A 21,860-nucleotide genomic window follows, 5' to 3' on the forward strand; every position below is an offset into this window, starting at 1 on the left:
TTGCTCTTCATACCTCACGTACCTTGAAGAGTACCTTCCTGGTAGCTCGAAAGGAGGGACATGGGTGCAGGTCATGTCTGGGACCTCCTCTACACTCCCCCCTCTGATCGGTTCATCAACCACTTCTGCTTCATTTTTTGTATTTATTTCTTTTGTTTCTTCAGTGTTTTGTTCATCGTCTTCAGGGTTGGCACATGATGGCATGAACACGTGCGTCTTCAGAGTCCATATTCTTATCACACCTTCCAAACTCCCTGCTGTTTTCACATGTTCATCTTTGTTCCAGGTCATTAGCTGGCATTGTCCATTTGGGCTGCAGTAGATCCATTTACCTTCATATCTTCTTCGCTTCTTAGGATATGTGAACTTTGTTCCTTCTGGCGCAAATCTGCTGGCCTTCACAAAGTCTCTTATTTCTTCATCAGTCAGGTCTCTAGGCTTCCATCCTGGTTCAACATCGACCATTATTTTCATCCCTATAGCTTTCTTTGCAGTTTTCTGGCACTGCGTGATGATTATCTTGATAACACAGAATCCTAGAAGTACCATTGCTAGTAAGGCTCCCAGAAAATTGAATATGTCTGCCATCCATTGTGGGACCCATGAGAACAGGGCTCCAAACCAGCTGTCATCGCCCACTTTGTCAGTCTCATCGATCATCTGGTTTTTCAGGCTTGTAAGCATACTTATGGCCTCTGTTAGGATTCCATTTTCTTCATCATGTGATGGTGCAAATGTGCAACATGATTCTCTTATTTTTGCACAAACACCTCCATCCATCGCGGTGATCATGTCAAGCACATATCAGTCTGATTGCTCTTAGTTCTTCTTTGATCGCGTTGAATCCCTTTACAGTGGTATTGATGGTCTGCAATAACTCCCATCTGGTTATCTGCAGCCATTTAGCATTCACTCCAACTTGGATGGGGGGCAAGAGCAATGTTGTGAACACTGTTGAGGTGAGGCTGAATAGCCTGTGTTTGTAAGGGATTGCATGGAATGCCTCTTCTGATTTGGTAGAAAAGTAGTTCTCTCTTTCATCCTGGATATCAGTTCCACAGATCTCCTTCTCCTCAGATGAGCATCTGCTTTCGGGAAACTGTCCAAATTCAGGTCATTTTTGGGGATCACTAGTGCAGGAACATGGACGTTCACCCGTGTGCATATACCTCCCCAATTCTTCGGTAGTCTTATATATAACTTGGATCCACACGCCCAGTAATGGTCCATGATGACTGCGGTACCTTGTGACATTCCTGGGGCTTCAAAGATTCTACCGATGTTTACATTCTCTCCATCTTCCTCATGCCATTACTTCTGAAGCACAGTTTCGGGCTTTCCAGTGGTACTATTTGCAGGGGTCCTCGTGTATCTTCAACCCATGTTAACAGTTTTACCAACCTTGGCCACAGAGGTTTGCATAACCTCTGTGAATTCTTTATAGCTTCTTTGCAGGCTCCAAGGACCATCCACGCTCGGCAGATTACTACTCCGTCTTCCCATCCATCTGGGGAGACCACTGACCCCCAGATCTGCATTTGGCTTCTGTTCTTCCAGATTTGAGCCTCTTCTGCAGTTTTTCCTTCAACGTTCAGTCTCGGGTTTATTTCCCATCTTATCCCTGATCCTTTGATGCCAGGGTTCTCGTTCCTGATCACATGATTTCTGGTGTGCGCCCTGTTTCTTGTTTTAATGTCCTGGACGTAGCCATCTTCATCCGGGTAATCCTTTTCATTGGCCCATATCAACGAGGCGTCTTTTCCCATAAATTGTCCTCTGGTATTACACATTGCTACGTGTGACATACAGTGTTCTGTAGGGACATCTATTTCTACAGCCACAAAGATCTTGGATTTTCCCATGCTGTATGGTAGTAGAGCACAGACAAAGCATTCTCCTTCTGATTGCCTTCGTCCTACTTCCTTCATATGCTGGTACCATATGTTGTTTCCAAGATGGGCTGTGCTGTCCAGGTAATCGTTAAGTTCATTATTATCTTCGTGAGGACTTCTCTTGATTCTCAGCGTTCTTCTGTAGTTTGCTACGACTATGTCTCTAAATGCATCTGTGCTGCTTTTCCTCTTTGGGTATCTCAGTGGAGCTGGCTGCCTTGACTGCATCGCTGTGGTAGGAGAAGGTTTTGTGCTTCCTTTCCTTCCCTTTTGTAGTCTGTCATAGACTTCCTCCAACCACCATTGGCTCCCCAACCTCCCAACGCGTGGCTGCGTTGTAGGCCTATGGCTTGTTCCTTGCGTTGGAGCAGGTGTGCTTGCTGTTATAGTCTCTATAGTCCTGTTTTTCAGCTCCTTTTGCAGTTTCTTTGCTCGGACTATGAATGGGAAAAAATAATCTATTAGCATTTGTGTCTTCTCTATGAATTCTTTCGTGGCCACTTCTGTTCTATTGAGGGATTTTGCTATTCCCTCTTTCTTTGGTATTTCACTTGGCTTCTCTTGGTCATTTCCACTATTCTCTGGCACTGAATGTTCGACAGGCAGTCTCTCCTTCTCTGCTGCCTTCGTTGGAGGCCCTGTAACTGTTGACACTTGCCCTTGTTGGTGTGCATTCTGTGTGTGGTTGCGTGCCGTGGTCCGTGCTACATTATCACTCATTCCGTGCTGACCCTGGGCCTCATTCCGAGTACGGCGCTAACCAATGGCGCTATTAACGCCTTGGTTGACGCCGTACCCGGACCGGCAGCGCCTTGGTGGATGGCGGAATTACCGCCCCATTCCAAGGTTGGCGGGGCGGTAATTCCCCATTCACCAAGGCTCTTCCCCATTCCCAAATGAGCCCCCATAGGGCTCAATGGGAATGGGGAAGATGCAAATAACGGTGACCGTTCATTACGGTCACCGTTATTGGCTTGGAGGTCCCTTTGCGCCCTCGACTTTAACACCTGCTCAAAGCAGGCGTTAAGGGCGAGGGCGCAAAGGGAACTCGGAGTATGGCGCTAAGGGATTACCGCCACCGGTCTCGTTACCGGTGGCCGCTATCCCTTACCGCCATACTCGGAATGAGGCCCCCTGTCTCCAGCTTTTCTCTCCATTCATCACCTCAAGTGTGTATGTATCACTGCTAATTACATTTAGTTTTAGTTTGTTTGTTTTATCATCAGCCTTTCTGGGAACTGGAATCACTATATATGGTCTGGGTACTTTCGTGGGACCCAGGCGTTCATTATCTAATGGGTGCACTGACATTGGGACACTTCGCGCACCAATAAAGAAAGCAGTTCTGATTGTTAATGACAGAAAAACAATAACAATAACTATACATATGCACATTATCATTCGGGAAGAGAGTTTGCAGCATTTTCTTCCAGCATTTTCTTCGCCCCTCTGCTGGTGGTCGAACTAAGTTACTATTTTTTGCCCCCATTTCAACCAAGTTCATAGTCAGTTATTTATTTCTTTTCTTATTCGGAATCTCACAGCTCCAGAGTTTATTAATACTTAAAGTGACGCATGCATTTCAAGTGTCCCCCCTCTTGCGGGTGATGCGGGTAGTCTCTAGGTAGGGAGTACAGTTCCTTTGCTAGACTATGGAAAAAGTTTAGGATAGCAACTTTGGTACATCACATTCGTTATGCATATCTATAGTAGGTGAATCCCAATGCACCCCTCGAATATGCTTTGGTCCTGAGGACATGCTGGAACCTGTTCAATGTGAAGGAATGAAAAGATGGAACCGCTAAAAATCACACAAAAATAGAATGCTGTAAAAATAAAAACAAAAATAAAAATAAAAGTAAACATGAAAAAATAAGAAAAAATAAGAAAAAAGGCAAGAAGAAAAAATAAGATGGTGTAGTTCTCGTTTTCTGCTCTCCTCGATCTGTTCTGCGGCGGAAAGCTGAAGAACTGTGTCTTTGTCTCTTCGATCTGTCCATGGCGGAAAGCTTTATTGGGATCTCCTCTTCATAAGGCTCTCCTCAGCAGTTGATGAACATAATTACTTCTCAGTTGCGCTATGATGGCTCGCAGGAGCATGTTTAGTTGCGCATTCTTTATTGGGTCTCCGAGGAATGCAAGCAAGTCAACATTGTTGGGTCTCCCCACTAGCCTAGGAAAGTCCTCAATGATGTGAAAGAAGACATGGTATGCATATCTACTGTCTTCTGGGGATAGGGACATTTGCCCTGTTTTGCTGTGTCCGGATCACAAGCTTTTCTTTTGATATGCACAGTCTTTGCACCTTCCCGTTGCGTGGATTACCACCAAGTAGTGTAGTTTGGTCCACAGTTGGTTTAACTGTTCGATATGTCTTGGGTCCCTGATGAAAGTATGGTTATCGGTCGTTCTTCCAACGAGTCCTGGGCAACTTTCAATTATGCGGAAAAACAATGTGAAGGTGAGTTCTTCAATGTCTGTTTGCAGTGGAAGCATTTGTGTCCTTATTCCCCGTACTTTGGCACCTCGGCAAAGGCCTCCGCGAGGACAGTCAGTAGTTGCCGTATTAGCTTTCTGTTAGCAGGATTCTGAATGAAATCTGGGATGCTGGTGTCTCTTCCTACAAGTGATGGATATGTCTCTAATACTAGTCGGAAGCAGGAAAGCACATCCCTTGTGATATTTCTGCTGGGGATAGCATGAGTTCTGCGAGCAAAGTCTCGATACTGATTGCTTCAGGATACTGTGTTACACTTTCTGGCAACGTCTTATTTGCAGTCTATCAGAGTCTTGATTCCTTGTACTATTTGGACATGACGTGCTTTCAAAAGTTTGTTTTATCGACGTTGCTGTGGCTTTAGAAGTGCTTCTCTTTACCCTGCAACTGTGGTGCACAGAGTGTTCGTATTACTGTCGTTTTGTCATCTTTCACTTGGTTCGAGGAACTGTCTTGTTTAAAAGCCACAAATTACTAGATTCTTTTGCCGTTGTTTTGCTGCTCATGCATCTTTCTTCCTCGCTATGGATCTTGTCTGCACGTGCTGAGGTTCTTCATCGTTGTCTGTGGTTTCTTTGCTGTTGGATGCAGCTGGAGGGCTCTCTCCTACATAGGGTTTAATGTCATTTATGAAGATCCATGCCCTTCTGCCCTGGAGCTTGACGGCGGAAGGGGTGCAGTCCTCCACGATGAAAGGGCCATTGAATTGTGGCTCATCCCACCTCTTTCTGGTAAAGTTCCTCACCAACACAGCGTCACCAGGAAAGACGAGGGGCGCATGTAGACCTTGCAAGGTGTCTGCTTCAGCACTTCCTGTTGTAAGTTGTGCTGCACTGCACCCTTTCCTTCGTCGCTGCAGCTGGCCTGTAATGACAGAGACGCTGGATGTCATACAATTCAGATACTCCTGTATCTCTGTTCCCAAGACCTCTGTTGTTGGCTGGGCATCACATCTAGCTCTATCTTGGGGGGTAAGAGGGGTCCTCATCCTTCTGCCAGTGACTATCTTGTGCGGCATAAGATGATGTTCGGAGCCTGGTTGGTTCCGAAGTGCATACAATGCCAGTGGTAGAGAGTGCAACCATCCCTTTTTTAATGTGAGCTTCAGCTTGGCTATCCTTTGCTTTAACAGGCCGTTGAGTCGCTCAAATATTCCACTTGCCTCCGGGTGATACGCCGACGAGAACTTGTGCTTTATACCAAGCAACAAGCTGATCTGTTCAAAAACTGAGTTTATAAAGTGGGCCCCATTATCTGACCTCATTACCTCGCACACCCCCCATCTAGGGTACACTTCCTTCACCAGAGATTTGGCAGCACAGGTAGCGTCGGGGTGTGTACAGGGACCTGCTTCTATCCATCTAGAGAATGGACACACCACCACAATTAAATACCTGTACCAATTGCATACTTGAATCATATCGACATAATCGATATGTAAGTGCTGTAACGGTCCATTTGGTCTGGGAATGATTCCTCTCACTACTTTTAATGTGTGCCCAGCGGTGAATTGCTGGCAGATTATGCAGTTCACCATGAAAAATGCAACATGCTCCGCTAAATTTGGCGTGAACCAGTCTTCTGCGAGCATTCCAGCTAGGTTTTCTTTTGACATGTGAATAGGGTAGTGCAGTTGCTCTAACGCTACTTTTAGAAGGGCGACAGGCATTACTGGTTTACCAGTGCTGTCTTGCCTCCACAAACCATCAGAGGGGTTTAAAGAACACCCTCAACGCTTCCACAAATGTTTCTCCTCCTGAGGTGCCTCCCCCTGGAGCTCCATTAGCTGAGTCTTCCCCATATTGCTATAGGCTTCTGGTGTGGCTCGCGCTACCATCATCCTCTCATGGGTACGTGCCACCTCCATGTCCATGATTGTTTCATTCTTGGATGCCATGCACTTGGCTTCCGTGTCCGCTTCATGATTTCCACGCGACACGAAATCTGTCCCCTTGGTATGAGTGGCGCATTTCACAACCTCTATGCCCACTGGGAGCTGTAGTGCTTTTATCAGCCTGTCCAATAAGGCTGCGTGCTGTACTGGCGTGCCGTTTGCTCGGAGGTAGCCCCTCCTTTTCCAGCACTCTAGTCCTGCATGCACTGCGGACGTCACATAGGCGGAGTCACTGTACACCGTCACTTCCTGGTCTGCATGATTCTCAATGCCGAGTATCAATGCCAACAGTTCTGCAGCCTGTGCCGAATAATGAGATGGTATTCGTGCACTAACGAGTACTCGAAACTCTCCATTCGCTAGGTCACGCCTGTATACCTTTGTCGGTCTTCTTGGTCGATCCTTGAAGACCCGTCAATAAAGACGATCTCTCCACTTGCCAAGGCATTTTCCTTTACCCTGGGGATCTCATCATAGAATTCCTCATAGTTCGCACAGTTGTGTATAGGTTCTCCCTCTGTGACTGGCTCAGCTATGAACGTAGCAGGGTTTACAGTTTTATATCGCACTATTTTGATCGATGGATTAGAGATAATCACCTCTTAGGCGGATGCTCTCTGAGATGTCAGAGTACCCTTTGGCTTCTCTAGTATGGCGAACAGTGAATGTTAAACATACAGTGTCATGAATCACCCCATCACAATGGATGATGCCTTCTCGATAGCGAATGCGGCAGCAGGTAGATTTTGTTCGCATGGGAAGTGGCCCTTCATGACCGGGTCCAGACTCCCACTGTAATACGCTAGAGGCTTGTACCTCAGCGATGTTCGCTGCGTGAGCACTTCTGTCATAAAATTGCCATCGGTATGCGAGAACAGGTAGAATTCCTCTGCATAATTAGGAATCCCGAGAACTGGAGCCTTACAAATTGCCCCCTTGAGTTCTGCAAACCCCTTTTCCATTGCCTCGGTCCATTCGATTTCTTCCCTTGTCAGCTGGGCCTTCTTTAGGGCCTGAAGCAAGGGCTTGGTATACGAGCTGTAGTCGAAGACCCATGCTCTGACATAATTGCACAGGCCGAAGAAGCTTTGCATTTGTTTTATCGTGAGCGGCTTAGCCGTGTTCATGATAGCTTCAGCCCTTTCTGGGGTTACCTTTTTTCCCTCATGAGAGATTAGTTGCCCTATGTACAACACTTCCTGTTGACAGTACTGCAACTTTTCCTTATCAACTTTGTATCCCTTCTCAGCCAGTATAGTCAATAGCTGGATAGAATCGCGCCTGCATTGCTCTTCAGTGGTGCTGCAGATCAGAATGTCATCTACATACTGCAAAACAACACTGTCTACTGCAATATTGCTTAGGTCCATTTGCAGGACTCTGTTGAAAATAGACAGAGACTCGCAATACCCCTGCGGCAACCTCATGCTTTTCAGGTGCAATTGTCTGAAAGTGAATGACATCAGGTCTTGTGAGTCACGGTGCAACGGAATTGAGTAAAATGCATTTTTCAAGTTGATCACCATGAAATGTTTTGCCTCAGTGGGTATATTACATAGTATTGTGGATGGATTAGGGACTAGAGGGAACTCGGCTTCGACAATATCATTTAATGCTCTTAAATCTTGAATTAAACGCCAAGATCCTCCCTTTGATTTTTTGACAGGGTAAATCACTGTGTTGCAAGGCGATTCTGACGTCACTAGGATGCCCTGCTCCATCATGGCGGAGATTATCTCCGCGATCCCTTCATCTGCCTCTCTGGACATGGGATATTGTCGCGCTTGTGATACAATTGCTCCCGGTTTCAGTTTACTTTTCACTTCACCTGGCCCCTTCAGGAGGCCTACGTCATAGTGCCCTGTAGTCCATACTGCGGCAGGCACTTGGGCCATGTCGTCATTGAAGTATTCTGGACGTACCAGCACCAACATCATTCTCTGTGGCACCTCCCGTTTGATCATTTTGACCCAAAACATGAGACTCACTTCCACCCTTGTCTCTTCTAGGTCAGGGTGCTCTTTCGAACAGATCGTCATCAGTGTCGTCAGTCACTCGATACCCTTCATCAATGGTGATAATTGCACACCATTGTCTGCCTTCGTCATCATATCCTTCGACCAATACCACTTTCCCTCGCACTATGGCAGATTGTATCATTAAGGGAAATACTTGTCCCTCCTCTTCGTACATGGGTATTCTTGGTCTGAATAGAAACTCATCAGGGGTTCTTATGGTTTTGTCTGCGAGGCCTGGGAGTCCCGCCATAAGCACCCGCATGCCATATGCAAAGACTTCAGGTTCTAACGGTATAGCTCTCATGGCTATATGTCCTGAGTATGCTGTGATCATTTTGTGCACGTTTGAATAATGCATTCCTGGGGTGGAGCACACTATACCATTCTCGGTAAACGAGATGGTCATGTTTAATTTAGTCATCAGGTCCCGACCCAGAATATTTACTGGGGTCTGACGTGAATATAATAGGGGTACATTCATTTCGCGCTCTCCCACTGAGACTGGGAGCGTGTCTGTAAAGGGAACTCTACTGTGAGCTCCAGTGAAACTCTGAGTATCTATAGCCTCGCCGGACAAGGAAAACTTACCTTCTCGTATGCACGAGCGTGTTGCACCCGTGTCAACTAAGAAGGAATATTCTTTACCCCCCATGACGACATTCACCCTAGGTTCCCTATTAGGGTCTGGTGTCACTGATAGGATAGAGCACATCAGAGTCCCCCGTGAGCTGTCCTATTTCATATACAGGTTCGGTCCACTGTATACTTGTGGGTTCCCCCCATATCCAGGGTTAATTCCCCCTCCGGAATTAGTGCCCTGAGCCATTTGTGGCAGTGCCTGCTGGGATTGTCCCTGTGGCATGTTCCCTATGTTCGAGGGTTGAACCACTTGCTGCACACATTTCTGTAAGCCTGACGCCTGCTGCTGCGCTGTGTGATTTTGTGCACCGCTCTGTTGCGGGACAGCAAGCTGTTTGACCATGCCTGCCCTCAATCCTTGGTTATTTTGCCACATGCCTTGGCTTCTGCACACGCGCGCTACGTGTCCAGTCATTCCACACAGCCAACACACTGGCGGTGGTCGGGCCATTTGTCCATCTGGCATAGCTGGACTGCCCATCTGTGTATTCTGAAAGCCACCTTGGTTATTCTGAAAACCTCCTTGGTTACCTCGAAATCCTCCCTGACTACTCTGCCATCCTCTTCCTCCAAAACCCCTTCCCCTCAGGTAAACTCCTGCGTTACCCTGATTATTTTGCACTGGGTTAGTCGCTTGCTGTGCACTTGGCTCAGTCGGGCTTGTCAACATGGCTCCCTCGAGAGCATACTTTGAGAGTTTCCTTTGCACCAGCTTTGCCTCCTCAACCCTTATGAGTTGCCTCCTTTTTCCGGTTCTTTTCTTGCAACAATCTACAGTAGTGTGCAATTGTCAACTGTATTTCTGCCCATGGTTTAGCTTCTATTCCTACCAATTTCTTGAGCTGTTTTTGCACCGGTTCTGGTAACCCTTGGCACAATATATGGTAGAATACAGGGATAGATCTTGTCCAAGACTCATGCGTTTCGAGCACCCATGCGTCTTGAAAATTCTGGATATAAATCAACGGATCCTCTGAATCTTTCATTTTTCGAGTCATTATAGTTCCCATATCGGACGTGTCTGGATATATAGCGTTCAAAGCGCTTTCCACACTGCTGCTCTACAATTATTAAATGGCGCTCCATCATGGGAGGTGTTGGTTATGGTTACCCTGAGGTAGCCTGCCCGCTTCCATACATCGTCTGCTCTTTCACCAAGTATAGCCATTAGGAGGCCCTTAATGTCCCCTATGGCTAAAGTGACACCCCCTGTCATTTTCTCTAACTCATGTATCCACTTCCCGGCTCCCGATGTCAGCATTGGAAGCTTATTTTTCAGGTTCTCTCGATCCATGTGTGGCCATGGAATATATTGTGGTCTTACTTCGCCTTCTCTACCAACGGAAATTGGAATGCACAGTCCTCCTTCTCTTTCCCCATAGCTCTCCAGATTATCGCAGGGGTCTCATTCCCGCACTGCCGTCTACCTGGCAATGCCCTTAATCTGTCTGTATAGGCAGGTGCTGACGCCCCCCTCTGACCTTGGGGTGTTCCTTCATGTCGGCTGGACTGTACAGCAGACTTTGGTGTCCTGGTTACGGACCCACTAGCGTCTGACCATCGTACCCCTGACCCCTTGGGAGCTGCTTTTCGCGTCGTCTCCCTTCTTCAAATGTCTCATTCTCCGTTTCCCCACCGGAGTCAGATTCTGAGTGCTCCCAATTCACACAACTCCTTGCATCCTCTTTGTTCTGCCTTATCTCTAGTCTGTCTAAGGACAGCCCCCTGTTCCCACTACTTTGAGTGACATCTTAAGTGTCATACAGCTGAGTGCTCTCCAAGCGCTCATCTTTCCTTTCCACATGGGATATCTGTTCTAACCCCATCTCATCATATATTTTATCAATCGTTTCCCCGATGCTTCTGGTGTCGAAGTCATCTTCAATATTTGTCCCACTTATACCTTGCACCGAGTCGTGTGCAGGAAAGAATTCTTCTATGTCTTCCCATTCTACAACAGGATTGGGTTTTTTAACTTCCCGCTCCAAATATTCTTGATCTTGTGCCCTCTGTCTGCACTTACGTTCTGCTTCCTCATCTATTTCTTTTCGCTTCCTTGCTTCTTCTCTAGCCTTATCTACTTCCCTCATCCATTCATTTCTACGTTCTTTTGCCCTTCTACTTTCCTCGTCTTCTCTTCTCTTCACTCTCTTCTCACGTGCTCTTTGCTCTTCTTCCAACCTTTGCATGTTCTGCCTGTATTTTCCATAGGCTGCGCACTGTGTGCGACTGAGCGATAATCCCTGCTATTCACGATATAGTTGTTCTCGCCTTAACCTATCCTTCTTTCTTATCCTCTTGTCCCTCATTTCCTTTTCTTTCTCTTTTTCCTTTCTCTGCGCCTCATCAGACCTCTCTCTCCGCCTTATATCATCACTTCCTTTACCATCAGGTTTCAGCAATATCTGACCTCCCATTGATTCGTCTTTTGCAAATACTATCTCATCCTCCCTATTTTCACTTCCCTTCCCTTTCTTTCCCTCTCTCTCCCTAACAAGAGATGCACTACTCTGTGCCTGATCCTTTCCTTCATCACTGTGTCTCTCCTTGTCCCTCGGGACTGCGGAGGCAGGATTAATTTCCTGCTTTGTTTCTTTGATTTCGTCACTACTGTATGTAGGCGACTCATATGCCGGGTTGCTGTACCCCATAGCTGCCTTAAGTTCTCTTAGCGGGTAAAGTCCCTGTGCCTTACTTCCCTTGATGACTGGCTCAGACGGGGCTGGTGGTGCGGTAAGGGTCTCACCCCCCCTCTGTACCTACATTTAATATCCAATCTGCGGGTGGTTCCTCCTCCTTCGTCTGCTCGGACATTTTCCAAAGTTCGAGGACAGCAAGGCATTTCTCTAGCTTCTTGCCGGTATATGTGGCATGGAGGAAAGTCGTAATGTGTTGTAAGACGGCTTTAGAGAGGGACCCATTCTGTGGCCAAGGCATTAACATCTTATTGGCGGTACCCTTAACCCACTCTGTGCTGTACTTCTTCAGTTTTGGTGCATGCTTGGGCAGCTGCTTGCACAAATGTGCAAGCAGGGTAACTTCTTCAATTTTTAATTTTGCCACCAACAATATTTATACAGTTTTTTAACCTTCCAATGGTGTGAGCGAGCACCAAAAAATCGCAAGCTCCAATCCAATCTTTTCCCACCAAAATGTATACTATCAATTTACTCAAAACCCATCAATTCACTGGCGATTCCCTCTTAGTTACAGATCGCGTAAAGCCAAATAACATTTCGAACAATCAATGATGCAATCACTTTACATTCGACGTACAACAGAACACATATGACAGACACTTGACAGACTAGATGGACACCAGCTGGTCATACATATACCTGCCTTTTAATCAATACCCTGTCATGGGGTCTAAACAAACTCCCTTAATGACGTCTTTAAACAGCACCATAGCCTAATTGTCCCCCCACTGTGGGCTATGAGTTCACGTTTCTTCTGACAGCTGTATTAAAGTGCAGGAACAAGGCAAATCCTTACGTTTTTATCTCAGGTGCCCCCCTGGTAATCCTTTGTTTTTATCTCAGGTGTCCCCCTGGTATCCTTTGTTTTTCTCTCGGTGTCCCCCCTTCTCTGCTTCTGACTATTTTATTTTTTTCCGCCACCCACCGTTACCTTTCCCTTACTTGCTCTAATGCCTACAAGACATTTGCCAAAGTAACGAGTTTATTGTTTCACTCACCACTCGCATCTTTTTCCTCTCTGGAATGTCGGGATCACCGCTCCTTCCTCTTCCAGCCTCTTAAGGTTTTTCGTCCGATTGGCTGCCCGTGGGAATGAGAAGGGTTATGCTTGGAAGGCAGGTTCCTTCAGACCCACTGCAGTTTTTGAAGTTTACTCTATCATTGTCCACGGGAAGCTTTTCAGCCTACTCAGCCAGAATGGCGAAAGGACTCGTGATATTGCTGAAGGCCTAGAGTTACTTCGTGCCGTCGATTTAAAAGTGTCTTAATATTATATAATCAATAATCAATGGCCGAAACCATCCTCACGCTACCAAGTGTACAGAGGAGCGGGGTTTCACTGACGGGCCCATAGATCAGTGCGCACCCTCTAGTACCCGTAAAACAAGATAGCTGCACCATGTAAGGACTGGGGGTGCAGATTCACTTACTCCAACACGACTCAATAATGAGGACTCAGTAGTTTGGCAAAGGGAAGTCCGTTTAATGACAAGTACATCAAACAGGGAAACAAATGGGAATCAGCATTGTTGTGATCACCTGTCTCGCTCCAACTTCCAACTTCTTCATGCAAACAGTAACCTTTATAGCAGATTCTCGTCATCATTGACGTCTAACTCTACAAAACTCGTCATGCAATACAATTGGTTAGGAAAGGTAACTTAAGTATAGGTGCTATATCTGTATATGGTAATAGAGCATGCGGATTGGATAACTCTTATCGGGTGGGCGCCTACACCTCTCTCTCTACGTCCAAGTGATTGACCTCACTACAAGTACGACGTCCAATTGGTTCTATTATCTATAGGACCCAGATAACTTGGTCCCTTGTGATTGGGCGGGTTACACCCCTATACATAAATCCCCAATTTAATTAACATCATGCAGAATGGACACCCAGGTGCCTGGTGTCCCAAGTTTCACCCTGCCCCCCTTCCATCAATCAATATCTTAGGGTTATGTATCAATTAGTTGGCTGGGCATGGCCTCGGAACTGTAGCCTCTTATCAGGGAATGTTATGGCATCCTCGGGTTCTGGATGACATCAGGCGATGGTACCCCTTTGTGCCTGGCTGGTCACGTGTCTGTTCACCATGAATCTGCTTCAGTTTCCAGCTTTTATTGTATTTAATTCTGCTTCGGCCCTGCCACCTGCCTGGGCCTCTCTTATCTTGACCTTCACGGGCAGGCTGGTATACTCTGAAGTTTGATTCTTGCGGGTTGACGCTCTCCTCCCCTTCTCTGATTGACCTCGATTTCCCAGGCATGAGCCACTCTTTGTTAAGTTTTGATTCCGCTCTTCCCCTTGACTCTGGCTGGGTTGTGAACCTTGGCCTGTTAGGCCTCTGGCAACCTGGCACAATTCTGCTTTACAAAATGGAGTTGCACTTGTATAATGTGCTTCTTGAGGTAGATATATAGTTGGCGCATGCCGCTTCTATTATTCTACTAAGCATAGCTAGCAGTATCGTTTTCTTAGCTTCTTGCGTTCCAAACCTATTTACATGCGTTAACTGGTTGGTTACTTCCATTTTTTCTTGTAACACATTTCCTTACGTTTTGACATTGTCTCTTTCCTGTGTCCATTACATCTATTTTCATAACTGCTTGCTCTAGCGTGTCATCTTTGATAGCTGTCTTTGTTCACTCTCATGCCTGTCCAGGCCCTTGTGTCATTTCCACTGGCCCTCCATTAAGGCTCTTGGGGTCTCTTCGTGGACCGTATGTAGGTACTCCTCATTTCGTATCATCGGCTGGTATGGTTGTCTGATAGGGTACCGTGCTGCCCAGGGTTGTCTGGTTATGGGCGCTTCAACAGGTACGGATCTTCTAATGTACACTGGGCAGAGCCCCAGTGCAGCTCTCTGTTGGTTCATTTGCTCTTCATACCTCACGTACCTTGGCGAGTACCTTCCTGGTAGCTTGAAAGGAGGGGCAGGAGTGCAGGTCATGTCTGGGACCTCCTCTACAGGATCCCGGCGACCAGCCGATTCGGACCAATCATTCAGTCTCCTCAAAAGACTGCTTCCATAGATTAGACAGCTTCCATAGATTTTCCCCAAAACAGCCAAGAGGGCAATGGGGTGGAAACTGCCCGGATCTTCCCTACTGCCTCTCTTGAATATTGGGACCACTACAGCTCGCACCCATGATGGAGCAAGGGCGTTATCTCTTGTTATCCTATCGAAAATAACTTGCAGAAAACATTCCCAGAAGTCCAGGTCTTGTTTGAGCATTGCATTTGTTAGCCCATCTGGACCTGGAGCACGTGATGAGCCCAATTTTTTATTTAGGTCTATTCGATCACCAGATATTAACCAAGCAGGTGGGGTTCAAAAAGAATTCCTTCTTCCTCTAGATTCCCTGTAACAACGGTGCGTACACTCCCCTCTCTTTCTCTTCATTACCTGTAGAATATAGCTAAGTAACGTAGGTTACCCACACGCTCTGAGAGAGCACATTAGCCTGCTTGTCATCCTGTGTCTCATAACAAGATTTGATTAACTTCTATGTACCACCCATGCTTTTTTTAAATTGCCATCAACATCTCTTCAGCATTATGCTGCAGCATCACAATTTTGTGTCCTCACAGCCAGTTTTTATAGCCATTTTGTAACCAATGACCTTCCAGCCCGCTTGGTCACTGCCACACTGGTTCACCACTCGCAGAGCCTTTTTTATCTCTCTCTTTTTCTCTGCCACCATTTTATCATGGACTTGACTATGTTTTACCTGAGTGGGGCCAAGAGCAGAACCTTTAGATGTAAAGGACTGACGTATTGGCAAATAATCCAATGGCGGATTTGGGGCAGTCTCGTTCAGGATACCTTCTACTCCTGTGTAACAGCCATAAGTAACCTCTATCTCACACTAGACATTATAAGCCTACATCCACCATTTGCTGTTACCACATTCAGATCTACCCGTTTTTCATCCTCTCTTCCCTTCTCCCACCATTGCACCTTCAGTAGATTGTGATCACTAGCAGAATATGGTACCACCTCAAAGCCCATCACTCTTGCAAACAGGTTGCGTGTTAAAAATACATAGTCAATAATAGCTGTTTGAGAATCACTTGACCATGTTAGCATACATGGCATATCTCCTGAGTAGCAACCATTTAATAGAAGGAAGTCTCTTTAGCTCATTAGTCTCGCCCAAGCAACCCCACTTTCCTCAGATTGTGATTTTTTAACTTTATCCACGAGGTTGGTTATCCCCTTGTCATTTAAGCATGTCAAATTCAGATCACCACTGTAAGGAACTCATGGTGGCAACAGTAAAGACAGACACAAATGATCACAGTTCAAGGGTGTTTATTAAACTGTGTAATGGGTGAGAAAAACACCTAATCTAAGCCTAAATCTAAGATGGTAGCAAGCTACGACCATCAAATAATAATAAGACAGTCCCACTGGAGTCTTGACAAATAAAAAGGGCCTACACTAAAAAAAGAAAATTGTCAATCCTTACAACTAAATTACAAAAGAGTGTGGGATAATGTTCACGAGAAAAGAAAGAAGTGTTCACCAAATGATAAATCAGGATGGTAGGGTCTCCCTTCCCCATGTTTTTAGCACGGGACAAGGCAGGACCTTTGAGCACAGCACACTCCTGGACCTCGCCAGCATGAGGTTACAGTTCTTTTCAATGATGCCAGGACCTTCTGGGGCCAAGTCTCTTTCCTATAAAGTCTTTTGCCTTAGAAGACTTGCTCGACCATAAACAATAAACAAACAAATGTTCCTTTAGTAATATTTCACAGTGGGCGATTGATCCCCCTCAGCCAGGCTCTGATCCTTCTTGCAACGTTAGCCTCCCTCAGTCAGGTTCACTACAGCCTTTCACTCAAAACGTAACATTCAAAAAGTTTTAATGTCTTCTCAGGCATCCCTCAGTCGGGTTCACATTTTCCCATATCAAAGTTCACAATCTTATCAGAAATCGGGGGTTCCCTTCCCCTAGCTTTCTCCTCGCATACCTCCGTCAGGTTCACACTTTCCACAGTTCACAAGACCCCTTAGGTTCTTCCCTTTATCTAAGTTCGGGTCTCAGCCCCCAGTCAGGCTTTCCTTAAAGACCCCAGCCAGGCTTCCCTTAAAGCCCCCAGCCAGGCTTCACACAGTTCAATTAATACCTTGTTCTCAGGTGCGTCACTGTTTACCCTGATTTTTAGGCATCCCTCAGTCGGGTTCACATTTGCCAATTTCACAGTTCACTCTTTCCTCAATGTGTAAAGTCTTTTGAGTGTACGAGGGGTTTTGCTCAACCCTCATAGGACCACTTCAACACTTCACGCCGGCCTCTCCTAAGGCCTCTTGGTTCTCGTAGTTTCAACAAAACAACACAACCCAAAAAGGCTTCAGTCATAGTCCTTCAAATGAGCGCCCCCGCGACAGGGAAGGGAAAGGTACATCTGGTGCGCGTAGTTATTGTCAATTGCCTGACTCTGCCTGACCCTTGTGTTGGGACATGTCAGGTAAACGGCTCTGGTGTTAGTCCGTTGTCTTTCACGGTGTAAGAAAGTGTTCATGTCGGAAAAGGGGGGGTAGAACATTTGAATATCCTACAGGGTAGGATGGGGAAAATATGTTATTGGGAAGGGGGTATTGTGTTTCACCCATCAGTGTACCATTTCCACTCCCCGAGGATCCCCCATCCAGGTGATCCTCCCGCCCTGGTCCACCCCCAGGAACTGGATTCAATAGCGATGGCCGTGTCCTGGCAACCTGGGTGACAGATCCCTGGGGAATAGTAAGCGAGACATCTTCAGGTTTCTCACATACCCTTGCCCTATGCAAGGTGGATATGCCTGTACTTTGTCCAGATTCCCTGTTCTTAAGACCTGGAAGAGAACAGGGACAGGAGATATCCAGGAACTCTCGCATATTCCAGTGATTGGTTTTGGTCAATGTAGGTAGAGGTGGAGTGATTTTACTGGTCTCTCTACAATAACCTATGAATTGAAGGGCTGTTTGGGTTTCAAAGACTCAGAGTTTTCCCAGTCCCAGTTTTGGGAGTAGTAGTTCGCCTGCCAGGATCTCTGGGGTAGAAAATCTCCAAAGGGAGGTGGAGATTCTTGTAAGAGAGGAGAGAAGATGGGGAAGTCCCACCCCAGGAATTATAGCTGATGATATTTCACAGGATTCACCCCATATTTCATTGTGTACTGGTAGTTTGGGGTGTACTTCATTGTCTCCATGTACACATGTCACTCTAACTAGGGCCGCATTGCCTAGGTCTTTGGTTGTAACTAAATCATATTGTATAGCGGTTTGCTTACTACCTGAGTTAATCAAGACCCTTACTTGCCTCCCATTCACCCAACACTTTTCCCATGTGAAATCGTTAGGAGTTTGAATAAACAGATGCTAATGGTCTCTAGCTCTTCCTTGGGTTCTTCCCACTCTTCACCCTTCAAACAGCCTATTTCCATAGGTTCATCCTTTATGTTCTTTGGACAGTGCCTAGCTAAATGGAAAAAAACAGACCGGAGGAGGTGTTCCTTTTAATTCCTCCTTTTTGCTTTCCTCCGTGGCCTTCAGATCAGTTTTCCTGATTTCTACTCTCTCTCGTGGCATCCCTTCCTTGATCCTATGCAACCCCCCTTGTTTATTTATTCCCTGAGATTTAGGTCGATGAATGGGCTTATGATATTTCCGTTCTTGTCATCGATGGGCCAACTGGAAGTGTTTAGCTGCATCCTAGTGGTTTTGTGTATTCTCAGTGGCCATGGCTAGGGTAGGTCGATTTAACTGAAGATCTGATTTTTGCAAAAAAGGGCATGTAGAGAAGCAGCCACATGCCTCTGCAGGAAGGAGCCTGAAATTGTGTCATGTTTTACACAAGCAGTTGTGACCATACCGATGTGAATCTTCAAGAAAAGATACCCTCTGAGAAAACCCTATCAGATGTACTCCCAAAGAGATGACAATCTGATGGAAGAGCGCCCCGAAGGAATATGAAAATGAGAGAAAGAGGAGCTAGTGACGTCACAAGAAGCGAGCGTGACGCACAGAGAAGACTGGCCAAAGAAGATGTATCATTCTTATAGAAACTGATGATGAAATAAAGAACCAAGTGAACACTCATATGAGAAAAGAAGATTACATGTGTGAGAAGCACTGCAGAAAATGCAAGCTGTTTTATAACTGTACAGATTCAGCAACGCAAGTAGATCAAATAATCTTCGAAGCTGGCTTTAAGTAGTGAATAGACTGCAGGCGATGCCACCATTGTATAGAAGTTGGACATCGGTGTTACAACTTTAGTAAGTTCAAGACCCACAGAGAAAGAAGGATCAAAAGCTGTGCAGCAGCAAAGAATTAGCCGAGATCATGGAGACATCGAGAAGGGCTTCCTGGCCTGGTGTCAAGGCTGAAGCAGCGAAGACTGGTTATCTATCCTTGAAGGCAGTGAATGTGAGATGCTGAATCATCCCTTGGTACAAAAGAAGAACACCAGGAGTGCCAAGCTTTATTCATTTAAGACAATTAAATGCTGCAAAATTGGTCCAAAGTGTGGTCTCCTGTCATGTGAGCCAAGGATGAAAATAGAAACTGAGTGTCGAGCTCCAGAACAACGATAGCGCGTGCTCTCACTCCCTTATATTCCCAGAGACAACAATACACTGCAAGGCCAAGTTCAAAGACAATCTTCATGGCAGAAGGCATGGGCGATGAGAGATTTTGGGCTAATTGGGTGGGGAGGTAAAGTCATGTCCATCTCCTGGCACCTGGGTATGATCTTACGTGCTGCTAGTGAGCTGAATGTTCCAGACTGGCACGACCGTGCCAACCAATTGTAGTGGGACGTATAACAAAGGGGCTTATAATTTGAGAGCCAATAAAATGCTGTATATTTAATAATGATGGCGATGACTTGCACTAGAGGTGGGCTTACGTTGTCCACCTGACAGTAGATGTCCAATCACAACCCAGCCCCTTATAAAAAGTATACTTAGATGTTCCCCTTGAGCATATTACAACCGCCTGTAAATTTCTTTTAGTTGCTGCGTAGTGTGACGTCACGTATGATGAATTCTTGCTATAAAACTGTAATTTTCTATTAAATGCATTGAGATGACTTGTGCAACGTCCGTTGATGTCCGTTGTAACTCCGTGTTTCAGACAATTGATAATAAAACAGAAGACACTTTGCCATCTTCCTGAGTTGGTTCGATTATTTGGTGTCAGAGTTGTTCTGCATCCCATCCATTGCATGTGTGCTATCCAAAGGGCTCTAATGCACATGTGGTAGCACTGTAGATGGTTCAAAAAGATCCAAACTAGTTCAACTCCAGAACTTCGGATGATCGGGGCATCCTCCGCCATCTAGCCAGAAGATCGCAGGTTTCCTGTGGAGAGCGGCCAATTAGAAAACTTGCAAGTAGGATCGAGACGGTGGGCAGGTCCCCCTTTGAAGAAATCCCTGCCTGGTTTCCACAGGCGCTCTGTGGACAGAAGGCGAAGTGGTCAGTAGGAGGAGAAGACGATACCGAAGGCCTTGAGTCGATTAACGAACAAATGAGGAGTAGACTAAGGGAAATGGCAAATTAAGGGGATGGGGTTGTGATGAATTTTGAGTAATGGGAAATATTGTGTGAAGATAGAGATAGCACCAGAGAGTCATGACTCAAGGGAGTCCAGAAGAAAATGTCTCACACTCCAACAGGAGTAAAATAGGAAACGTGTGAACAGGTTTGCATAAGGTGACTTTTTAAACCCTGTGACAGGGTATTTAAATAGAGGCGAGAGAAGAAAGTGTGATCACAGGGTGTTTTTATTTTATGTGCAAAGTCGACTAGTCTGTATATTTTGTATTGAATAAAAGTGTTAAAGCAGTGATAAAAGTTGCGAAGGAATTGAGACGAAGTTAAGAAGCTGCAGTAACTACCGTAGTGAAGTGGTTGGTACCAATCCAGAGGTATACAGGGTTGATTGAAAAAGTAGAAGCTTAAGCGGTGATTTTTAGGGTGCGCACATATTTGTTGTTTTTAAAAGGTATTGAAAAAAGTGGTGAGAGGATTCCATAAAATGTGTTAAGTATGGACAGTCAACTGAGACTTGTCATCATTGGAGACACTCCACTTAGGCACTTATGTAAGACACTGCCAAAGCACATGCCCAAGCTCAAACAGTATAGTGCGGCATGGGTGAAAGGCACAGCAGATGAAATGTTCATGCCATGGCCACAAGGGGGATCACTGTCAAAAGCAATATTGCAACACATGTCCACATACTTCGACGCTGCGTACACGGGGAAGAAGTTAGAGACAAGGTTAGCTATTTTAAAGCTCTGGAAGATGTACCAGGAAGAGAGGGAAGATTTGTCGACCCAAGGAGTGGATGCTTAGCCAGCGTGAGGAGAAAGGTGTTGAGCCTTCAGCTCCCCTTACCTCATCTGAAGTGAAAGGCGCAAGTACGGAATAAGTAGGGTTGTATCCTTTAAAGGAACTGAAAGCGGCGACAGGGTATAGTAATCCACTATACGAACCGCCAATTTATAGCAGTGATGATAGTCCAGTGGAGAATAAGAGAAAAGAGGAGATCTTTAAGATCATACAAGATAAAGAAGAGAAGGGTGATCTGTTGAACGTATCAACAGAAATGGAAAGGGAAATTAAGAGATGGAAAGGAGAGAAGGATAAAGCTGACGAGGTAGCACTCGTGCAGAATGAATGGATGGGTGGACAAATATTACTCAAATTGGATGGGAAAAGTATTGAGGGAGTCAGGAAAAGGGAAGATAAGGATGAGCAAAATCGAAGGGACAAGGAACAGGAGAAGAGATTGAAAGAGGATGAGCATAAAAGAAAGAGCAGGGAGCGACGAGAACAGATGTATCAGGAGCAACAACAAAAGAAAGAAGAGCAGAGGAGCAAAGAAAACATGGCAATAGACAGAGAGCAATGGAAGACAGGGATGGAAGAGAAAGGAAGAGACAGGAGGAGGAAGCGCAGAAATGAAGGGAAAAAAGAATACATAGATGAAGAGAGGAGGAAGAAAGGACAGCAGGAGTAAGAAGGGAAGAACAAAGGCAAGAGGAAGACATAATTAGATGGGAGGTATGAAAACAAAGGGAATTTGATGAAGAATGAGAACAAAAAAGGAGACAGCAGGATCTTGACATCAGCCTCGCTCGTAAAGAAACAGTAGGACCAAGCCAAGCAATACAATGGGACAGACCAGAAGAGGTTCCTTCCGTTAAAGGCAGCAACAT

Source organism: Ambystoma mexicanum, chromosome 1q (genome assembly GCF_040938575.1).
Source record: "Ambystoma mexicanum isolate Mex_15411 chromosome 1q, UKY_AmexF1_1, whole genome shotgun sequence".
NCBI classification, from domain to species: Eukaryota; Metazoa; Chordata; class Amphibia; order Caudata; family Ambystomatidae; genus Ambystoma; species Ambystoma mexicanum.